Here is a 25,260-nt window from a genome sequence, read left to right on the forward strand (position 1 = left end):
GTAAACTGGACTTAACTAACTCTCTTATCACAAAAGAACTTTTGATGTTAAGGTATTTTATCGTAGAAATTGATTTATTTTCCTTTATTATCAGCTTTTATTTTAATAATCTTATTTCTTTACCTACATTTTAATTAATGTTTAAAGAATTTTAAAGGGGTGCACTTGGCAGACAGTGTCGAAAAGTCGACCTTTTTGTGGAATTTTTCTTATAAATAATGGCTAATTGTAAGTGAAAAATTTTAGACGTTGTTCTCTAATTTTTTGAATTAGAAATATTGCAAAATGGCAGAGTTATATATAATATATTTGTTAACCCTGAAACTACGTAACCTAAGATGAAAAATTATAGTAAATTGAATTATATTAAACCTAAAATGAAAAATTCTGTTTGATTTACAGATAAAAATGTATTACTCAGAATGTAGCGTAGGATTTTTAAAAAATGTTGGTAATTATAGAAATGGCGACACTTTGAAGACGAAAAATCTATTTTTACTTAAAAATTTAATTAAAAAGTTAATTAATTGGAATTTTGAAAAACTCCTACGCTACATTAGATAATAACTTATAGAGAATATTTCCTGAAAATTTGAAGGAAATTAGATATGGCTATTTGGAAAAAAAAGCCTAAAGTACTATAATTTTGCCAAAAATTTAAATTTAGAAATTTCCCTTAGACATGGCATTCTATACGCCTCCAATTAAAAAAAAAAGTAAAAAGAAATTGTTTTCTTGAAACCATCTAATAGCTATATCCCCATAAGTCAAGAAACATAACAAAAACAGCTTGTCTCAACCCTTTCAACGATTAATCCATATTTTTATGTGATTTAAAATAATCAAGCAATTATGAAAGGAAAATTTCAATCTATATGCAATTTCTCGTTGCACGACCTAAATCGCAGTATACTATGCATAATAATGCACCATGACACGATGGATTACACCATGAGATATCAGGTAATCCCATGATCTGGATTATAATGTGATTTGTCGCGAAATGACCAGTATCACTCCATAATCTCTGACATCATGATCTAAATCACGTGTCATGATCCCTCTCATGGTGAGCAATAAGCTACCCTATAATTTCACTTACCCCCATGAGATTTGCAATATATGTACTCCCATAGATCTCTATCGATCGATGTAATATTATCTCATTTTAATTATATTAAAATAAAAATTCTAAATGGAATGAAATTTTCCTACGATAAAAATTCTCTTTTCGTGTTTGTTAATTAAGACATCTGGTCGCTGGTTAATCGACTAACGAGCAATTTACCATGGAAGGTTTAATATAGATCGCAAGTGGAGAATGTCGAGGCCAGACTGCTCAATGTTGTAGCTAGGCGCCAGGCCAACCTATTAAATAATCGAGCGAATTATACGGCTTCCTGCATGCACCCCTTTTCACCCTTTTCCACCCCATGGTTCCTGTTCGCCTGCTACGTCAGCCGATCAGGTGCCAAGTGCAAATTTAAACTCACAGTTTCCTGGCTCTTACTACTCGCCCAACCTCCCCTACAATCTTCTTTCCACCCTCCAGATCGAACATGATAAAGGATATATCCAGTGTACATGGAATATTTTGAAAATAATGAGAATCCATGGAGTATTTGAATTTTCAAATAAGCGAGATTAATTTTGCCATTATATTAATTATTCGTATTTCGAATCTTATTGTTAGTAAGGATTCATAAAAATGATTTTTAATTAGGGTAATATCTAATTTAATTAGGTGTAGAAATTAATTTGCTACCTTTAGCATTACACTTTCTTAATTACTATTTTTTCATTTTAATAATCGATGTTATTGTGGCTTTTTAAAACTAAACCTTCAATTAAAACTTAAATTAATTATTCATTAATTTTTTTAGCGAAAATTTTGATATTTTTATTCAGAAAAATAAAACTAAGTATTATTCAATTATAATTGAATAATTCAATTTGATTATATTTAATTTTAATATATTAATTTAAAAAATATCCATTAAGTACACTTGATCCTTAGGAATAAAATTTTACTTTAAGCTGTCAATTATTTGCAAAATTGTAAAAGAAGTTTAAAATCAAATAAATTTTTTAAAGCAGATTATTTGTGAGTAGAATGTAGGTATTAAAAAATAATAAAAAGTAAATCCGATTTACTGAAAAATAAGAGAAAATAGAGATTATTTTTTCAATAAAGAAAAGAAGACAGATTATTGATAAATACGATTTAAACGACACATAGGTGGTTTGTTTATGTAACGTAGACACCCTGTATGAAACACGGGGGTGGAAAAGCGTGCACGATTCCCCGGAGTGTAAGGTCGGGAAATGATGTGAGCACGTAACACATAGGCAAGAGAGGAGCCAATAAAATCGAACGCTATTGTATTCCCGCGTTTCTTTTTGCTTGTATTTATTTGTTTTCTTCTATTGTTCTCACTTCGTCTACATCTATCTCTATCGATTTCGTTCTTGTTAAACGAAGCTCGACGTGCCGGCTCTCGAACAGGCCATTGAAACGAGGATTTAATTTTGTGAAAATGTCGATGCCTTGCTTTTTGTTTCGCAAATGTAATCGGGTATAATAATAACCACCTTTTCAATCGAAAATTTCCATAATTAAAGGTGGAAATATCGAGCTTAATACACAGACGAACCTTTATTTGTTCAGGATTAAAAAATGTTCAATTATTAATTTATCAAAGAAGGAAGATTAACTAAAATCAGCTTCGAATGAGAAATTTTATAACAGACAGTTTTCATCTTTTTTATTTTTTGGTTGGTAAAAGCTAGTTACATTTTGTTCCCTTCTTCCACTTTTTATCCCTCGAATTTTGTTCATTCCCGACACAGCCGTCTGGCATTTAAATTGCTGGAAAATTCCGGGGATTCGATGGTTACCTCTGGTGTCATCGATAACGAGCCTTTATTTCTACTGGGTGCAGAATTAGGTATTAAAGTCCAAGAACCTAAGTTCCACTTAGAGTCTAAGAAATAGAGATTTAATAGAGAAATAATAGATTTTTTATTTAATTTGAGTCAATCGCGACCCAAAATTGCAAAATATATTTAAGGATATTAACTTAAAGTCAAATATATAATTTTTAAACTTTAGAAAATTTAGGAAATTAAAATAATATGAAGTACAAAATTAAATTAGAATTGTGGCTTTATTTATGGTTCAATAATTCATCGTTTCAATCAAATATAAGTAATCCTCGTTCCCTTAGTAATTAGTTATTCTATGAAAAAGGGTGAAAATCGTATTTAAGATTTAATCCTTAACCCTTCGTCCCATAATTATCTTAATCCCCAATAAAATTTGGAGGAGGAATTTTCCAGCTATCCGAGCTGATACGCCATCGATTCGTTTCGTGCTGGTAAAAACGGATTCCCGTCGGGTTTTGGCCGATTTGAGATTATTTAAAACGGTCGACGACTCGTTTTTCCGCCGCGTTGCGGCCTGTTATTGTCGCGTTAATACTTTCCGGTTTGCTGCGACGCCTGATCACGTTCCCCGGGGCTGAATTTATTTTTCGACTCGTCTGCTTCCGATACTCGTCCATCATGCCTATGTACTCGTTAACTCCGGATCACTGGAATTTTCGATAATTCCTTTCCTTTCCTTTTTTATTCGCGGGTAAGCAAATCGTGTTTCACTGCTACCGAAGAAATTTCGATACCACTGATCGTATTAATTCAACTAATTTGTAATTTTACTAAAAATAAAACCAAGTAATTACTAAATTAATTTACTAATCATTAAACTTTTGTAATTTTATTAATTACAAGAACTGTTAATTACTAAAACAATTTACTAACTATTAAATTTTTGTAATTTTATTAATTAAAAAAATTACTAATTTTAATTTTTTGTAATTTTAGTAATTACCGAAATGACTAATTATCAAACTTTTGCAATTTTACTAATTTAAAAAATTACTAATTGCTAAACTTTTGTAATTTTACTAATTACTAGAATGATTAATGACTAAATTAATTTATGAATTCTTAAATTTTTGTAATTTTGCTAATTAAAAACTATCATCGACTTCAAATTCTCTGAAGAAATCTTTTCTTCTAAAAATAAGTGCAATTCCCACCCTTTCTTTCAACCCTTTGAGGGAAAAATGACATCTTTTAAGCATCTATGTTAAATCTCAGACATCCACGAAAGGGTAAACAACCCTTAATTATTGTATGAATGAAATCACCCTTTGTCAGACTTAGAAACGTGTCAGAAGTGAAAAACATAGACACATCAGAAACAAGTGGCCATTTCCTGTGGTCCATCGCGATCGTGCTAGTTATTTGACCTGTCGATAGATAATGAAACTCAAACACAACGTGAAACGGATAGCGGAGTTGTCGAAGAAGCCCGAGGAAACTGTCCGTAGCAGTCGACCGATGAAAACACCCCCGTCGAGAGGGGTTGGAGAGCGGTTGTTGCCGACAAGCATGAACTTTTCCCGGGTCCACTGTTGCGGCTTCCTTCGCCGCGTTATCCTGATCCACCCTTGCGGAGAGCCTTCCTCTTCAGCATCTAATTGCCAAGTACCGAGCGGCAAAGTTGCCGGTGCCAATTGCAGGGGAATGAAAAATCTGACGAGCTTCAGAGCGATACGGGCTCTCCTGCAACTAGTATAGGGGTTGAAGATAGATAGCAGCAAGTAGTTTGTTCGAATTTCGAATTGGCCATATTCAAAGTATTTTTTTTGGGAACTCCTTAAATGGTATTTTTACCATTTTATATTAAAAAGTTGAATTAGAATTTGTAATTAATACATTTCTTTTTTAATAAGGTAGATATAAATTTCTTTTATGTTTTAACACATTTAATAATTAAATTAGAATTTCACTTCCAAAGTGAAAAATGATTAATACCAAAAGGAGCAATATTTAATCACCTAAATCATTAAAAAATAATTAATAAAAAATTGTAAGTAATCATTCAAGATAGTTAGTAAGTAATGTAACAATTTTTTAGAATTTTATGATAAATTTTAAACTAATTAGAAAAGGGGTTTTGTTCAGGAACCAGTTTCTTGAAAATGTCACATTATATTACCAATTTTTTTTATTTCTATATAATCAAAGCCATGAATATTTAACCATGCCCAAAGGTCACACCATGAACACCATAAATTAATCGCCAGCAACGTTCGTGCGTATTCTATACACCATAATCGATTCCCACGACGGTGGTGTCCCATGGTCGCAGATAATTCACATCGGAACTAGACAAATATATCTCTCCCCCCATGCCGGTTACTTAGCCGTTAAATGATTCTAACGAACCGTCGAACCATTACAATGGTCGTTCTAAACGCGAACGATATTTCATAGGGTGTACAATGCTCGTGAGTCGTTCGCCTTTTTATTTTGACAGCCACTCTGCGGTCCCTGGAAAATACAGGGGTGCCATTCTCAATCATCGACCTACAACCTTCTCTTTCACACCCCAAAACTTCCACCATTAATATTTGAGGAATTGTGTAGACGGTGAAAAGATGTGATTTGAAATGCAGCTGTTGAAATAGTATGCTGGTTCAAAGATCGTGGTCGAAGTTAAATTGCTTGGAAGATATTTATCTTTCATTTTTCTGATGTAAAAAAATCCCTTTTTATTGCTTATTTAGATCCAGTAAATATTTATAGTATCATAATTAATCATGGAAAGATCAAATATTATTTCTAATGTTTCTAATATTGTCTTTTTTTAAATTTTCGAACGGCGGACCATGGAGAGAGACCCAATTTTAATTTCACACCGTTCCACTGTTCCCAGTGTAAAGTTTCCTCCTTAATCTTTTTAGATTTAAATTATTTCTCCGATTTTCTATAAAAAATTGTCCCGAACCATTTTAATATTGTATTTTTTTAAATTTTCGGACGGCGGACCATGGAGAGAGACCCAATTTTAATTTCACACCGTTCCACTGTTCCCAGTGTAAAGTTTCCTCCTTAATCTTTTTAGATTTAAATTATTTCTTCTATTTTCTATAAAAAATTGCCCCAAACCATAGAAAATTATCAATAATTTTCAAATTTCGTTCCACAATCAATATCCATTATCCGACCTCGCTGAAAATCATCGAATTTCTCCTGCATACAATTCCCAGTAGGATTTTCTCAAGCAAGATCCATTGCATCCAACACAGCATGGTACGTCCCTGAACGCATTATCGTGTCACAATAGGAACAGACCGGGCGTAGATTTACGAAAAGATTTTTCAAAAGCCGTTGCGATGCCTGTTCCACGAGGACAACGTGTGAAAGGAGCGCAGAGAGGCGAGGAGGGGGTCTAAAGGAGCACGAAATTACCATAAGAATAAGGAAGGCTGTCAACGGTGTCAAAATACGGGCCATTCGAGACCCTCGACAGACGAAAATGGTGCATTCAGTCCTTTCCTGTCTTGCTTTGAAAATTTCATCTCGTAAACTACTCCACGGGTCGTGTTAATTTATTTTTCAACCGTCTTACCATTAGTGAATTATTTGATTGCTGATTATTCAAAAAAGGGGAGAATTAAGGCGATCAATTTTAAAATAAAAAAATTTAAAGTCTATTATTTTGATGACTATAGTCATCTTACAAGAGTTTCACATTAAATTTCCCATTAAAATATTCGCAATACCTGTCAGGGTATTAAATTTTTATCTCTCAACAAATCCCTCTGACAGATCTCTATTAATCTTCAATCGTCAAGATTGCCCACGCTTCATCGCACCGTCATTCGTCATTGTGCATAATGGGATATACAAAGTCTGCAGGCATCTTTTCACAAGAAATACTGACAGATAAAAGAAAAGGTGTGAATGCAATGCAGTGTATATACAAATGCATTTCACGCTGCATATGGTCGTATGATTCTTTTTACACTTTAGTACTCTCCTTGGGGATTTTAATATTATTGGATAGATAACTTTTCTTAGTCTTTTGGATTTTCTTGGTACTATCCTCTGATACCAAGAATCCAGCCGGAAAGTCGGCGGCGCACGGTACTTCGACTCTGTTCCCTCTATCTCGAGTGAAACTTAGATTTTTGGACTTCAGTACCATTAGGTAGACGGGATTTGGACTTAGAAACTTTGTCCTAGTCTTTGGAATCTTCCTCGTGCCATGCTTTCATACCAAGAATCCGTCCGGAAGGTCGGCGACGCACGGTGCTTAGACTCTATTCCCTCCATCTTGAATGAAACTTAGATTCTTGTGTTGTAGTACCATTAGATGGATAGGATTTGGAATTAGAAACTTTGTCCTAGTCTTTGGGACCTTCCTGGTACCATACTCCCATACCTAAAATCCGTCCAGAAGGTCGGCGACACACGGTACTTGGACTCTATTCCCTTTGTCTCGAGTGGAACTTAGATTCCTGGGCTGTAGTACCATTAGGTAGACGGGATTTGGCCTTAGAAACCTTTTTTGCGATCTTCGGGGTCTTCTTGGTACTATGCTCTAGTACTAGCAATCGTGCTAGAAGGTCGGCGACGCACGGTATTTGGACTCTATTCCCTTTGTCTCGAGTGAAACTTAGATTCTTGGACTTCAGTACCATTAGGTAGACGGGATTTGGCCTTAGAAACCTTTTTTACGATCTTCGGGGTCTTCCTCGTACCACGTTTCCATACCTAGAATCCGTCCACAAGGTCGGCGACACACGGTACTTGGACTCTATTCCCTTTGTCTCGAGTGAAACTTAGATTCTTAGGTTGTAGTACCATTAGATGGGTAGGATTTGGAATTAGAAACTTTGTCCTAGTCTTTGGGACCTTCCTGGTACCATACTCCCATACCTAAAATCCGTCCGGAAGGTCGGCGACGCACGATGCTTAGACTCTATTCCCCCCATCCCGAATGGAACCATTAGATTTCCAGCCTTCAGTACCTAACTAATCTTACTTTGATAACATCCTAACATTACTCTCTGCAACACCAGCATCATAATCACACCCCTTTCGCAGCTCCGCCTCATCCATCATTTCTCTTTCATCGAGCATTCTCCTCTTTCCAAATCGCACCAGCAAGCAGAGAATCAACGTCGTTAACCCCATGGTATCGTCCGAAAATCTTACAAAAACTTATCGCAGACCATTTAGCCTCGTTCCTCCCCCTTCTACCACGAGCACCCTTTTTTTTTAACTGGAACCTTTGCGAAGGCGGGCAACAGCGAGGATCGCGAAAGGAGAAACGCGTGACGCAGAGAAATGGCGTTTCTAAAGAAGGCACGGGAGGAAGCTTCTCTGACAAGGCTCACAATGCCACGGGACGCCCTGTTGGATTTATGCGCGTGTCAAAGGCTCGGTATGCACGCGCGAGACTGCACGCTGCACACGTGCAACGCCCCGGCTTCGAGATGGAAAATTCTGACAGCACGCCGTGGACAAATGTACGCTCTGATGGGGATATTGTCGGACCCTTCCTCAGGGTCGAAGGTCATAACAACGCTGTTCTAGACGAACTTTTCACTACTGCGGTTCTTTTCACGCCGCGGTCATTAATCGGACGTAAGGTTTGTTCAGATTTTAAATAAATTTATTTTTCTTGTTCCTCGATGCACCATATAGAAACATAGATATTTAGAAAAGCTGCACTTTTTAAAAATATTCTACAACTTACATTTTTCTAGTAAAATTTGTTATTATTTTTTAAAATGAACATTTAAGCCTTTAACTTCATATATATTTTTATTATACTTTTATTTTGTTGTACAAATTTTTGGAGTTCAATTTGTTCAAAAATATAGGTATATTTCCCATAGAATAAGGCACCTTGTGAAATTCCATTGCTTATGGTTGACATGGTATCTCTCCTTCAGCTCAACAAAAATAACAAATTCGAATGAAATTTTATTTTATATACATATATTTATCGTTTGATCTAGAACCAACAAAAGAAAATTATTTTTTTAAAAATGGTAATCATTTGAATCCAAATATTCAATTTTACTTAAAAAGTTCTTCAAACTTTTAGCAATAAAAATAAAAATATACAATCTATCGTTTTACCTGTAGATCAAACGATAAAGGAACAATTAAAATTTCAAGTTAATCGATCCACTATGTTTATCTAAATCATGTCAACCAGTTGCAAAAATGTTGTTTCAAGAAAAATGCGTTTTTGTAGGTATTATTTTTAAAAAAATCTTTTATTATCCTTTCGAATGAGAATAGACAGTTAGGAAAAGTTGGGGAGATTTTATGAAAAAGGAGGGTACAGTTATCTAGATACATAAACACAAGTCGTTCACCCTGAAATGGAATGAATTAATATCAGGCTAAGATTCCATCGGTAATGTGCGTGCAACAGGACCTTTCTCTCGACAAATTCGTAATCTAGATCGGAATTAAGCGAACGACCGGAAGAATTCGCGTGCGGAATAGCGAGAAAATCCAGCCGTCACGGCTGCGTGCGACCGCGTCAACCCCATCGTCCTCGTCGTCGTCGTCGTCGTCGCAGAAACGTGTCGCGAAAGGTTCGTGAACATATTTCTCGGTGGCGAGTGAAACACAGCCGGCATCGTTCCTTATCGCGGCGAATATTGGACGCATTATTCAAGGTAGGTTGCCGGTATCAGCGGATACGAGTGTTGCGTGAGCGGCGGCGAGCCGCGTGAGGACTGCGTTCACCACCGCCCGCGGTGAACACGGAAATCGTGCCGATGTCGCGTCCGCTCGTTTTCCTGTCGCCCTTCGATCGGCTCTGCCGAGGAAAAATATTAAGGGAGACTTTGACTTTTCGTTTGAGAGAATCTGGAGGTGCTTGGGAGTTTTTAGTCTCCAGATTCAAGTTGCTTAGTTTAAGAATTTCAAGAATTTTTAATTTTTACTTTCCAGATTTGAGTTGCTGAGTTTTGAGAATTTTGAAAATTTTCATTCTCCAGACTCGAGTTGCTTGGTTTTGAGAATTTTGAGAATTTTTATTCTCCAGACTCGAGTTGCTTGGTTTTGAGAATTTTTGAAATTTTGACAATTTTGAGTGTCCAAAGAGCATAATTTTGAGAATTTTGAAAATTTTTAAAGCCTTCTGCCTACACATCTTTAAAATTTCACTTCTTCCCTCCCTCCAAATGAGTAATTAATCCATCGATAACGAGATTAATTGTTCAATCATCACATCAGAAAACAACTAATAAAAATTTAATTACTTAAGAACCAGAACAATTGATATTAATTTGTTTGTAATTCAATGCTGATTGAACGACAAATACTTGATTATCTCCAAGGATTTTTACTCCACCGAATGCCAATTAATTAATATCCGTTCAAGCATGAAACTCGATTCGAGTCAACAATGAATAAACAAGTAGCACTTAATGAAGTTTAATTATGTGAGAGAAGGACAATTGAATAGCTGAGGAGTGAATATTGATCGTGTATATAAAGCATCAAGGGCAGGTTGTCTTAGAAGATGTCGGTTTGATTAAACACTTGCTAATAAATGACCATTTCAGCTTCGAAATCCGATCGCCTTAGCAGATATTGTCTTGGCTAAATACCACTTAATGATTGATTGCCACTGCCTGAACCTGATCACTCCTCCAGATAACGACTCGGCTAAATAGTGATTAATAACTAAGCTTGTACCGAAGCTGTTATGCCTTCATCATCGAGCTAATGACTGGAGAAAAAGAAAAAAGGTTAACGAACGATTGAAGGTGAGATTAGTTAACACCTTCTGATTCTTTGACTTCATTATTCACCCTTTCGTTGCCATAGGCGAACAGAAATATTTACTAATTGATAGATTATTATCGAGTAATTATTTAATTATCATCTAACGACTATTAGATTTTTCTTGGGATCACTAATTTCCTTTCTAAGCTGCATTTTCCTAATTAGTATACAAAAATTAGATTCCAGATTTTTCTTGGGAAGACTAATTTCCTGTAAATTAAATTTTCATAACTAATATGGAAAAAATTAGACTTTAGATTTTGCTTAGATAGACTAATTACCTTTCTAAATTAAATTTTTCCAATTACTATAGAAAAAATTAGATAGCATATTTTTCCAGGAAGACTAATTTTCTTTCCAAGTTGCATTTTCCTAATTAATATAAAAAAATTAGATTTTAGTTTTTTGTTAGAAAAACTAATTATCTTTCTAAATTAAATTTTCCTAATTACTACAAAAAAATTAGATTGCAGATTTTTCTTAGGAAGACTAATTTCCTTTCTAAATTAAATTTTCTTAATTATTATAAATAAATATTTACTATTTCGAAAAGCATTATTATTAGAAGATTATTCAAACCTGCAATATACCACTAATTTTCTTCCTAAAAAAAATATCGTCGCAGCTGTACTGATTAATAGATACAAACGAACTTCAATACAGAGTGTACGTGTACACTGGTGCTTTCTTTCCAGCTGTGCGGCATTAATCTTAGATTCTTAAGTGAAAAACAATGATTAATGGGGAGTTCTCGCGCGTCCGTGCTAATAAAGCGATCACGATGAAGAGAAATATCTAGCGTTGCCGGTGGCGTGCACCCTTGCCACCAGGGGCGGTGGCAAAATAAATGTTGCCTGATATAGAAGAAACACCCTCTTCCATTACTCCCTTAAAGTTAAATTGTTTCTCGACTCGAGTTCTTCCAGTAACGTGAATTGTAGATTGTTTCCATTACATTACTTTTCAAGAAGTAGAAACTAACTTGTAAGTACAACGTGAAATATCATTTTTTTAAAGATAGATATGCTCTTTAATGGCCAACTTGCAAATAATTGCATCATTTGAAACAAAAGACTTTTATATATTGAAAGAATAGTGTAAAATTCAGATTATAATTTAATTAAATTAAATTATAATTGAGGCTCTCTCCATGGTCCGCGGTTCGAGGGTTAAAAAATTATTCAATTTTTATTTAAAGATAGAAATGGCCAACTTGCAAATAATTGCATCATTTTTAAACAAAAGAGTTTTATATATTGGAAGAATAGTGTAAAATTCAGATTATAATTAAATTAAATTAAATTATAATTGAGGCTCTCTCCATGGTCCGCGGTTCGAGGGTTAAAAAATTATTCAATTTTTATTTAAAGATAGAAATGGCCAACTTGCAAATAATTGCATCATTTTTAAACAAAAGAGTTTTATATATTGAAAGAATAGTGTAAAATTGAGATTATAATTAAATTAAATTATAATTGAGGCTCTCTCCATGGTCCGCCGTCTAAGGGTTAAAAAATTATTCCCTACTTTTTTAGCAGAAGGGTCAACAAGTGCATACGTTACCCTACATAATTAAGAAGCGTGAATTAATTTAAAATTGGAAAAATTAAATTTGAATTCGTTGGAGGGTTAATAACGAGAAACGAAGAAATCCCCCGGACGATGAACGAAAACGAAACGAACCGAAACAAGAGAACGGTGGTAGAGGAAATGGTGAAAATTCGATTGATTGTATCGGCTGGCATCAAAGGCGCATCATCCCCTGTGTCGCGTGTGTGTCCACAGGTGTACAGAGATAGGAAGCGGTGAGAAATGGGGTTGAATCGGTTCACGTGGCGACGGAAACACTTTCGGCGTTGGCCACCTACTAATTAACACAGGCCGAATCGAGTTTTCAGTTACGACGTCGTTTGCCCGCCAGCCTGTACACCTATCTTTCGTTTAATTTAATCGAAGTAATTACGAACGAATTCGATAGCCGGTACCAGGGTTAGGAATTAACCGGGACGAGGAGGAATCATCGGCTACCAGAGCCTCGTGGTTTAATCGATACCATCGAGTATCGTTTTACTGTTTGTGTGCGGATAGTGTTTGTCGAAAATCAATACCAGACAATGTTTAATAGTGTTCCGAAAATTACTCTGACTATTGATATTTTTATCAATCTTGAAAATTTCAAATCTAAATTTCAATTTATATTTTTAGTGAATTTTTGTTATAACAATAGCAGCATAATAATATCATAAATAATAAGTACTCTAAATCGTTGAACAGATAACGTGAAATTCAAGCAATTAATTAATATGAATTATTCAATCATTGAATCGACTCGTAATTCTACATTAATGAAATAATCCGCTATAATCGAAACGAGCAATCTTTTGCCCGTAAGCGCCATGCAAATGAATCGAGACGGTAATAATATTTGAATTTATTAACCTAACATTACTCAAGCCGATTAAATTCAGTCAGTTTGCATCATGAGGGATGAAATTATGTTATTATGTTTATCTCTGATTTAAATAATATAAAAATAATATCAAAGTACAAAATTAAATAACAAATAGGACTCTCTTGGGGGTTTCTCCATGGTCCACCACTCGAGGGGTAAAATATATCTTAACTTTTCTTAAAATTTTAAATATAAAAAATGATTATAAATCAATTCAAGAATAATTAATTAAAGATTCAAGAGAATTTTCGTCGGCTTGGGGTTCTCTCCATGGTCCGTCATTCGGGGGGTAAAATATAATATTTTGACTTTTCTTAAAATTTAAGGTATACAACAAAAATGATTATAAATCAATTCAAAAATAATTAAGGATTCGATAGAATTTTCTCCACATCAAAATTTCTGTCGTCTTAGGAGTCTCTCCATGGTCCGTCATTCGGGGGGTAAAATATAATATTCTGACTTTTCTTAAAATTTAAGGTATACAACAAAGATGATTATAAATCAATTCAAGATAAATTAATTAAAGACTCAATTTTCTCACCACCAAAATTATCAAACGTCTCGTCTCAAACGTAACTTACAAACAACCACGAAATTAATCTAATACCGTGCTATTCTCAATTTGCATAACGTAACAAACACTATTCAATTTGCCATCGGACAACCTAATTATCTCAACAATGTCGTCGTTGTTTCCGGCATACATTCTCACCCCCTCGACAGTATCTCGTCTTCCCGTTCCTCCTCCATCCCCAAACAATGACATAATTGTTTCACGACAGGAAAGGTTCGCGAGACCGTGAGTAATTCCATCCCCTTTCACGAGCCATCGAAAGAGCGAGATGGATAGTATTCCTCGGTGTCGATCGCAAATTAACTCGCCTTAATTAACGGTCCACTTAACCACCCCAATTTCGTTGGAGCGTTCAACGATCAAGGCGATGCGACCGAAAGAACATTCTCTTACAACCCTTTCACTTTCCACCAAAACCTTTCACTAAAATGAAAAGATCCGTACACACACATGTGTGCCTCTATTTCAATTTAACCCCCGATATTTTCCTCTATTTTTTATTATTAAAAACCTTCAACGAATGATTCTCGGTTAACAGGTGAAAAAAAAAAAAAATGTCCAACCGAACGGTTGCCGTTTCCGTTTGAAGTCGACCTTTCTCTCCGGGCGAATCGTGACGAAAAAACTCGACCACCACCCCCGAAACGTAAAAACCACATTCACCCCCTGAAAACACTCGTGCCGGGGTCCTCGACGAAATTTCAATAAACGTCGCGCAAAGCTGAGCGCGGCATCCGGCCATTAACCCGACATTGCTCAGCCAATTTCTCGCCACTTCTGTTCTAACCCCCGTACCACCCCCTCTGTGTGTGTAGCCGTGCGAGGTTCCATAGGGGGAGGGGGTCGAGGAAAAAAAAGCCTCGCTTAAAATCGATCCGAGGCTTTTTCCACGCGAGAAGTCGAAAAAAACTGGAAGGAACCGCGAACGCAATAATCGCGAACGGATACGTCACACAGAGAAATCTCGCCCCTTCCCTCCCCTCTTCTCGCCCTCTCGCCATCGTTTCGCTTATAAAGAGGGTGAGCGAACGAATTCGAGGCAGTGCAACGGGCAGAGAGAAACGCAGAACGTTCGGTTGTTTCACATCAAAGAGATGTTTTGTCCCGTTCGTTGGAGGGATTTGGCGAACGACCAGAGAGGGTGGTTCGCCACAATACGCCACGCGTAAGGGTGCGTTCCCAGTGAGAATCCGACGGATCCGACCTCACGGTCAACCGACCGGATTTTTCGGCGAGCTGGTTAGGGGACCTTGCGGTATTTCCGTGGCTGTTTAGTTATTTCCCGGAACGGGTGGTTTACAGGTTTGGACAAAATTTATTTACAGCTTTCGGTGGATACGATGATTTATATTTAGCTTGATATATTCATTCCTGATGATGGGAAGTTATATTTTTGGGGTTCGGGAAGAAGGGGTCATTGTAATTACCGGGGCAAGATCACGATAATTATGAAAATTTCAGAAGATAATACATTTTCGATTTTGTAATAAAATGATGCTACAGAAGTCAAATCACGTCCATTGTTACTTTTTTTTCTCATTAAGCTATTAATTAATGTAATAGGGCGACCACCAGGACGGCGGACCATGGAGAGAGCCACAATTTTTAATGTAATTTTGTATTTTATATTATTTTCATTTTCCAATTCCTACACTGTCCCTTGTGTAACTTTTTATAATGTTCTAAATAATTTAACTTAAAATTAGAATCTTCTACTTTACTTGTAACGAAAAAGTTTGAAAGAAAATCAATTTAAAATGAAGATATTAATAATTTGCCATAAGTGATCACAATAATTCCATTCTCCTTTGTATCAATTTGAAGCTCAAGGTTTGATAAAAATCACCTAATATAATAAACAAATAACAATCTCTCATATCATTTTATTTACAATTAACAAATTAATCATGAAAAAATTAATTTGTCATGAGTAATTCTCCTCTACATCAATTTGAAGATGAAGATTTAATAAAAATTAAGAATCTCTCGTATAATTTTATTTATAATTCACAAATTTTTATTAAAAAAAATAAATTTCAAACAAAATAATCCCATTATTCTCCCCTGCACCCCTTTTCCACTACCCAAGTTTAGTATGACATTTGGAATTGATTCATTTCAATTATCCATCGTTACATAATTTTCTGCAGGAAGATAATCAATTTCAAGTACTTTCACCAACGACTTTGAAACGGTCAATTGATTTCAGTACACGACGGAGTAAAAGAGACCTGCACCGCCTCGACGACAATACGTTTCAGCTCCATTAACTGGCAACGAGGAGCAATTAAAATTCTGCTCGCGACACGGTAGCCAGCCTTATCGGCGAACTGCAGCCGCGAAACGTTTTATTTCAGCAAGGCGTGACGCCGCCGGCGGAATTACGCGGTAGTCGTCTGGACGTTTTAAGAGAATAAAAGGGAGAGAAAAAGAGACAAGGTAACGGACGACCGGAGGAGAAGAGGGAAAAAAAAGAAGGAAAAGGAAACGCGTGTTCACACGTGCTCGAAAGCTAGGTTCTTGAAGAAGAAAAAGGAGAAGAGTTTGGGGAAGGTGGATGGGGGGTTGGATTTAACATCCGTGTCAGACGATGATGACTTCTGCCACCCTCTTAAGTCACTCGAACTATTAGTAGCCTTTCATGTGACACGAAAAGCTGCTCCTCAAGAATTGATTCAACGTTCATTAGACTATTTATCAAGTACTTTATTTGTCTATTTATTAAATGATTTTTGAAAAATTTTATTTCAACCCCATAGGAAGTTAGTTAAATATGTAATAGGGCGATCCCCAAGACGACGGACCATGGAGAGAGCCACAATTTAAATTTAATTTTTTATTTTCTAAATTATACATTGTCCCTTGTGTAACATTTTGTAATGTTTTTAATAATTTAACTTAAAATTAAATGAAATTTAAAATGAAAAAAGTGAGTTTGCATTATTAGTTATTAGTTAAATATGTAATAGGGCGATCCCCAAGACGACGGATCATGGAGAGAGCTACGATTTAAATTTAATTTTCTAATGTTTTTAATAATTTAACTTAAAATTAGAACCTCGTAATCATCATCATAATTCACTGGGAATTATTGGAATTTAAAATAAAAAAAGTGAGTTTGCATTATTCTGGGGAAACTAGCGTACTAATTGCAAAGTAAATAAAAAGCTAAAGATAATCTTCGGGATCCAGGCTTTCAATCCGCAGTCTCGCAGATAATAATCGATCGGGACACAATTACGGGGGATGAAAAGCTCGATTCTCGAAAGACACCGGCTAGCAGGAGGGAAAAAAAGGGGTGTACGGGATCGGGAGGAGGGGGAGGGAAGAGAAGAGCCATAGAGGGAAACTCGTCGATATTCCGCGACTTTATCGGCCTGCGGAATAATTCATGAAAGAGGGCGGATAGTGCCAATTATAAAATAACGAAGCCGCCGTAGTGGCGTAGAAGAGACCGTAGGAACAAGAGGAGGGTAAAAAGAGACGAACAAAAGGATCCGGGTAGGCTGGATTCAGAGACGGACAGAGAGGAAAGCTACGAGTAGAGAAAAAAGAAACAACAAGCGAGGGGTTGAACGAGGAAGAGAAAGGATACGCATTTTTGTACGCGCAAAGGGATGAAAGAGAAAGCGAAGGATGGTGAGTCTTTGTTGTAAGAAGAATAGAAACAGATCTAGATAAAAATTATTAAAATTAAACAATTTATTTTCATTTATCACATGGGGTGAAATAATTAAAAATTGCAAATGCATTTTGCGCAGGATCGAATTAAGATTTTTGGAGCCCTGGGTTATGGAACCCCCGAGGGTTCTATTGGTTGCTGAACTTGGTTCAAAAATTGAAACTTATTCTAAATAAAATTAGATAATATTTGTGAAGAAAAGGGGCAACAATAATTCAATAATTCTTGACAGAGTAAATAGAATTTTTTTTTTTATTAAGTAATAATAAATTCGTATCTATGAGTACTTTAACCCATTCACTGGCTAATAATTGAAGTAGGCGCAAGCGTTATTAATGGCGACTGGGGTTACCTAAATAAAGTAGTGCAGACATGAACTAAAATAACAAGGGAAAATATTTTTTGATAGTATAAATAAAAAGCCCCCTTAGACCCCTTAATTTGTAGAAGGCGGACCATGGAGAGAGCCCCAAGTTGGCGGACCATGGAGAAAGCCACAATTATAATTTTGTATTTTGTATTAATTGCCCTAATTAGTAGCACCCTTAAAGAAGCCAATAATTTAATTTTAAAAGATTAGGAGGAAACTCACCCTAGAAAATCATGAGAAAAAGAAAACAAACATAAGATAAACCATCCCCTTTGCGGAAGGTCTTAAAAAGGGTTGAAGAGGTCCTCTAATATATCCTAACTCCAGAAAGATATAAAATAGAGAAATTGAAAAAAGTAGGGTGTAACTGTGTCCACCCTTGATTGCAGTGTTACGATGACCCTCCTCTGATTTGACCAGCAATTTCGTACGTCACTCGCAGCAGCTTCGATTCCATCCCCTTTCCTGTCCAAGAGAGACTCCCTCTCTCTCTTTAGTTTTTATTCGCCTTCGTTCGCCAGGAATTTTACCGGCTTTAATTAAACTTTAATTCAGTTCGTTCCAGCTGTCGTTTTGAAAATAGTGGCGAAGGGTGTTCGACGACGTGGTCGCGACTGTCTCGTAAGTTTTGCGGGGGTGTTGGATAGTTCTCTTTGGTGATCTAAGGGACGATCACGATTTCGATGATAGTTTGGATAGTTCTTGAAATTAGAATTGAATCTTGATGGGAAGGTTTAAAAAAAATATAAATACTTAAAATATTATTTAACAAAAGGGGTGTTGCTGTTATGGTAAAAATTGATGACATAAAAGTATTTTAAAAAAGCACTTGTGATTTATTAATTTGAAGTTCAACTTCCTCAAAATATTTACATAGGCTTTTCATTAATAATCCTAATACAAAATGGTTGATTGTTAATTACAATAAACAATGAATCAGAATGGGTTCAAAGTCCATAGCTATTCCATGCTGCTGGTAATTTAACATGAAATTTAATTAAATTACAGTTAATGAACACACAGTAGGTACAGTGTTAGTTTAATAAATTTTGAGTATGGACTCTCAAATAGGCACACATAATTAACTAAAATGTATAATTGTAAACAAAAATTATAATAGTGTAATTAATGTACTTTAATGAATAATATATATTTATTGATTTTATTAAAATAATGTAATGAAGTTTTCGAATAGAATTGAACAGTAATGAGGTGCTTATTTAAATATTGAATAATGTTGTGATTCCATGCAACCCTGAAATTATACATAAAACATCTGTGTTCATTATGTAATATTATTCGAGCCTTCAGAACGCAGGTATATTATTATTAAATTTAATTCACGCCTCCAAATTTATTCATATTCTGATAATAATAAAATGTTTCGAATAAAAATTGCATGACATTAAATTTTGAAATGTATAATTTTTTAAAGGAACAGTGTAAAATTCAGAAAATGAAAATAATACGAGGTACAAAATTAAATTAAAAGTGGGGCTCTCTTTATGGTCCGTCGTATGAGGGTGAAATAGGTCTGTAGTATAATAACTTTTTATTAGAGTATGATGGGTATTTTACACTATTATCTTTAACTTTATTTTTTCTACTAATTATAATTTAAAAATTAGATATTCTGCAGCGTACATTAAACAAAATTTTCAAACTTAATAATCTGCTACCAAATATAAAAGAAATTTTAAATGTTGAGAATAAAATAATTTTATAAAAGAAAAATACTAATTAACATAAAAAGTTTCCACCAATTTTGACGAGGAAAACAAATTAATCGACGTTCCTGGTAAAAATTCCTGCTCCTCTTTTCGGGAAAAACGAGACTGGACTGTTCATTTCGTTGTCTCCGACGGTGAATTTTAATTAAAGGCGAAAAATTTCGTATGGATGAAGGAGGCCCCGCTGTGACGGCCTAGAAAGGATAAAATGATTCTCTGCAAGTGACATCTGAAGTCAGGGAGGGGAGGGTGGATCAAACCATACCCCAGGCAATTTCTCATCCTGCCTCGAAAGGTGGATTGAAAAGAGATTATGTAGATAAAAGGCGAATCGTGTTCATCGTTACCTCTTTATCTAGAGTAGAATCTTATAATAAAATAACACTTTGCAACAAAAGGTATCGAATCACTGAACACGTTTCCTTCTTGGAAATTAAAATATTTATTTAAAATGATATTAGAAATTATAATGCTTTTTATTTAGAATAGAGATTTCCAAAATTTGAATTTTGACCCATTTATATTAAATGTGAAAAAAAATTCAGCCTATATAATGATCAAAATTAATTTCAAATCAAAGTCTCTCAAATTATAAAAATTCATATTTATGTTTATCTGAATAATTACTTTCAATAATCAAAATTCATATTTATTTTCATCTCAATAATCACTTTTAATAATCAAAATTAATTTCAAATAAAAGTCTTTCAAATTATAAAAATTCATATTTACTTTCATCTCAATAATTACTTTCAATAATCAAAATGAACTTCAAATCAAAGTCTCTCAAATTATAAAAATTCATATTTATTTTCATCTCAATAATTACATGATATTTTTAATTAAACAAGCATACAAGAAGCAACGACTTATTTCAGAGTGCTTTATAAACACTTTTGTAGGTTCAAAAGCTTTCTCGTAGCACAATATTTCACTAGTTTTATGAAAAAACATTATCGCGAAAAGAGTCACGAACACTGTGCCACCCTCTGTGTTAAATAAAGAACGCCGTACGACGGTGGTTGATTTTCCGTGGAAGTAATTAACGACCATTAACTCGCCGTTTTTTGGTCGAGGTCGAGGCGAAAGATCGCGCGAGTGGATAATTAAATCGCTTTCTAACTATGTACTTTGCACCTTTTACGCCAGATTAACGACCTTACACCCCCGTTGCCGGAAGATCGTGCATAAGTATGCTGTTTCGCGCCCCCTTGCGAACAAATTTCCGCGTCTTTTCACGCTTCGAATACCGAGGGAGGCATTTCACGGGGGCAAATTTCACCCATGGAAAAGTGTGTCTTTCTTTGATATCTCATTAACTATTTAAACTTCAACCCTTGCGTTCCAATGAAATTATTTCAGATTCTTTTCCATTGAGAATTCTTTCCATTATTAATTTCATATACATATAATGATTAATTCTTTTCCTTAAAGAGTAAAAAATATAATACAATGCATTTTTTACATAATAAACTAAAGTTTTATTTGGAACAAAAAGTATTTAAACTATGAAAGATAATTATATTTTATTATTTAATTCTTGAACAATGGAGCCAGGGTCAATTGTGACCCACATTTATGAAACATATACAAGGATATTAATTTAAAGTTGAATGTATAATTTTTTATAACATGAAATGCAAAATTAAATTAAAATTGTGGCTCTCTCCAGGGTCCGTCGCGCTGACTTGGGAGTCTCTCCATGGTCCGCCGTCCAAAACTGAAGAAACGCATTATATTACATTTCCTACTTTTTAATTTAACTTTAATTTAATTTTTTCGTTTTCCATTCCAAATACCTTATTTCGAAGCATCGATTTTCGTCGTTTCTCGTTCTCAAAGAAAATCGAAGGAAATTACCTTCGAACGAAAAGGGACACCCTTAAAAATCGAGAGGGGTCGCAGAAGGTTTCCCTTTATTTTCCTCTCTAACTGAATCACATACTGTAAACGATAATTTTGTTTGCTACGTATTTTCCCGTCTATGTGAAATTAAAGATCCTGCAGGAGTCTTTCGACAGAAACGAGCAACCGAGGGTTGCTCTAGAGACGAAGATCAAAAGGGAAGAAAACGAAATTGAGGAAAATATAGTAGAACACTTTCTGTTCTTTCTAAAACAGTGAAATAAAATTCTTTTTATAGCAATCGAGTCTCTATTTGAAAAAGAAATTTATTACATTTTGCTTTCTACATAAATTCTTAATTTTCTAAAAATATTACATTTTCTAAAAGGCTTCATCCACCCCTTTGCCATTCAACCCTCGAATTATCTAATCACCAGCACACCAAAGAAAAAGGAAACAGGAACCGTGTCACGTTTCTCTCCCTTTCTAACAGGGGTGGTCGGTTGTTTAACTCGGCGAACGTCCACCCCCAACCCCCGTGTTTTCCTTTTCGTCGAATCGACGAATGACAACGAAATTCACCGGGGAACAATACTTACTTTCCTGTCCAGAACGTTTCGGGGAAACAGGAGCGTGTCCTTTCGGGCGTGAAAGAAGAGGACCAAGGAGTGGTTGGGTTTCGCGAAGGGAGAACCAATGAACTTCTGTTTTAAATCCAAATCGCAGGGACGGTTCTTCTTGGTGAAACCGGCTCCTATCAAGGTAGGGTGTTTTAAATAAAACGCAGTCTCTTGGTGAATTTTCAATAAGATGTTCATCCAGGGGGTGGAAGAATCTGGGGATGCATCGTAGGATAATTAGCCTTCTGTTTGTTAAGGGTGTCTTTGCTCTAGAAATCTGTAAAGAGGATGATTTCGATGAAAATTCTTTTAATTCTAAAATAGCAAAGCCTGGGTCAATTGTGACCCAAATAAGAATATTAATCTAAAATTAAATGTATAATTTTGTAATGAAAGACTTTCATATATTGCAAGAATAATTTTTAAAGAAACAGTGTTAAATTTAAAAAACAAAATCAGGGCTTTCTCCATGGTCCGCCGTTTTGGGGCTCCCTCCATGGTCCGCCATCCAAATTTTTCTCAGATAATTATTAATTTGGAGGAATTTGAAGACAGGGGTTGAAAAGATTATTTTTGTAAATTTATAATAATCCAAAAGAGGGTAATTCTTTGTTATACCATTTTTTATATTGTCGAAAAATATTCCAAGGACCAGTGAACGCAACAAAAGGGGACGAAAGGGTAGTCGCTTTGAAACTGAAAAAAAAAAAGAGAAAGATTTACGTACACTCGCCTGACATCCACACTGGTACAGGGTGCATAAGTGGTTTCGTTATCTAACAGGTGGAAAGAGCTGCCGGCTGCAATTAAGGCGCAAAAGCAGGTTAATTGAGGGACGGTAGCGGGTTACACGCCCCCGCGGAGAACAACCACTAATTTTCTAATTAAAGGAACTCCAGCGACCCTGTCGAAATTCTACGCGAAACCGTTTCGTCGGCTCTAATTCTCCCCGTCGTCGTTATACTGTATATTTTCATTTATTTCTCTCGTATGGATCGTCGAAACAGGGGTTGATTTATTATTCAGACAGGCAATGGTAATTGGAAAACAGCTTCCATACGTGACGATTGAATTTCAATGTTTTATATTGAAGTTTAATATTGAAACACAGAATAGTTGATAATTAACTTTCATTTCAGAAAAATATAATTGGCAATTAATGATAATTAGCAGGAATTGTTCGACGTCTATGTATTAGAGATGTATAATTATGAATCATACAATGATTTTATTGAATTATTTTAATTATAAATGGAAAATAAAAATTTCAAAAATATAATTAGTATGATATATATTACTGATAAAAATCAGAGGAGCGTTAATTATAATTTATTATCATTATCAGAAAACATTTCCAATTTTCATAAAATGATTTTGCTAAAAATTAAATTCAAATTAGCACTGCCTTAGCAGTTCACTATCCAAGGGTTGAAATATTTTTCTAACAACCCCCCAAAAAGTCTACGATATACGTGACTCGGCTATTTGATTAAAGATAACCAAGCAACGGCTCGTGAAACGTAGAAATAACGATCGAAAGCTGTGGTCGCGAGCGGGTTGATAGTGGTACGAGGGCGGAAGCGGCGTAACAGAGCCGCAAAAGGCGGTTAATTGGGGGAGCACGTAGCCATCGGGGGGTGCAACGGGGTGCACGCGTCTCCGCTGGCTCGAGAACCAGGGATATCCTGACCTGGACATCAAAGCCAGAGCTTAAAGCGACGTATCCGTTCGCCTGGAGCGGGTTTAAGGGGTGAAATTCACCCCTGTTGCGACGCTACGGATATCCTGCTAACCACCCCTGTTGCAGAGACCACCGGCTGAATACGTTGAGGAAATCGGTGATGGTCGACACGGAGGTGGAAAACAGATACGCGATCCAGGACGATTTACTCGAAACTTTGTTGAAAACAATTGAAAATTTCAGTAAATTAAATTAAATTAAATTCGTAGTGATAGGGTAATCTTATTACTTAGAGAATTATAAATTTAATTATTTAGGAGATAATAAATCAACTTATTCATTTTATTATCAATAAAATTTTAGAAAACGAAAGGTTGTAAATTTGTAATATTACAAAATTTTATTTTAAATAGGGTAAAGTATAATATACAATTATTTTATTTTAAATAAGGTAACGTATAATATACAGTTATCAACCTCTATAATTAACCCTTTTCTTAAAAAGGTAGAAAATATAATATGTTTCTTAACATTCGGACGGCGGACCATGGAGAGAGCCCCAATTTTATTTTCCAAATTTTACACTGCTGCAGTATGTTTATAAAATTTAATAAAAATATTCATCGTAAGAGTTAACAAATATATTTCTCTTTTTAAATCAAAATTAAGGAAATTATTTAACGCGAAGTTACATTAACTGGAATAAATTTTCTTTGTATCGAGTCATTAAACAATAAATTGCCGGGAGATTAGTGCTAACGATCGTTTGATTATCCTCGCAATAATCAGTAATCGTCGCTGGAATAGCATTCAAGTGTCTTAATGACCGGTTCATTAATAAACGCGTGTATTATTCAAAAATCGAGCAGGCTTTCACCGGTCGTAACAACGTCCGAATGTGTTATCGGTCGCGATAACACCAGGTGCACGCGAGTTTCGCGACAAAATCGCAATCAGTCGGTACATTAAAACGCGTCGGTCTCGTTGACCCTTTTATCAGGCTCGCGATCTAGCTGCGTGCAAACTTTACCAACATATTATTCCCCGATTTCACGCAGCTGGAAATTCATTGATCCGTATCTAGCGATATCGACTTTCCTTCCTTCTTTTATTTTATTTTATCACGGAATAGAAAACTACTTGCGACAAGTTTCCGTGTAAAAATTTGTTGATACGAATTTAAATAATCATTTGCAACGTGTGTACCATGTTAAACCTTGTATCAAGTGGTTTGCTGTAGTTTATGGAGACAAGTTTGTCCTAGTATCTGATTTACGAGTGTTTTTGTGAAAGTACATGTTATGGAGACAAGATTGTCAGAGCTGTTTGAATAACTGGAAATGAATGATTTATGAGTAACGATTGTTTGATTGATTAATTAATGGGGCGTTAATTAAGACTAGCTTTAAGAATTATGGAAAATTTGTATTTCGTAGGTTAGTCGTCAAAAAGACTAGACTTTAACTCTTACGATAGTAATTTTGATTCAATTTTAGAAATGTACTGGAGCAGTGTAAAATTTAGAAAATAAAATTGGGACTCTCTCCATGGTCCGCCGTCCGAATGTTAGGAAACATATTATATTATATTTTCTACTTTTTTAGGAAAAGGGTTAATTATTATATGTAT

At 35.2% G+C, this 25,260-nt stretch overlaps 1 protein-coding gene across 1 annotated transcript in view; it reads right to left on the reverse strand.

The window, feature by feature from the left end:
- The window catches only part of Ror (tyrosine-protein kinase transmembrane receptor Ror), a 228,172-nt gene that overhangs the window by 42,382 nt on the left and 160,530 nt on the right, over positions 1 to 25,260 (reverse strand). The window lies entirely within an intron of this gene.

Source organism: Osmia lignaria, chromosome 5, assembly GCF_051020975.1.
Source record: "Osmia lignaria lignaria isolate PbOS001 chromosome 5, iyOsmLign1, whole genome shotgun sequence".
NCBI classification, from domain to species: Eukaryota; Metazoa; Arthropoda; class Insecta; order Hymenoptera; family Megachilidae; genus Osmia; species Osmia lignaria.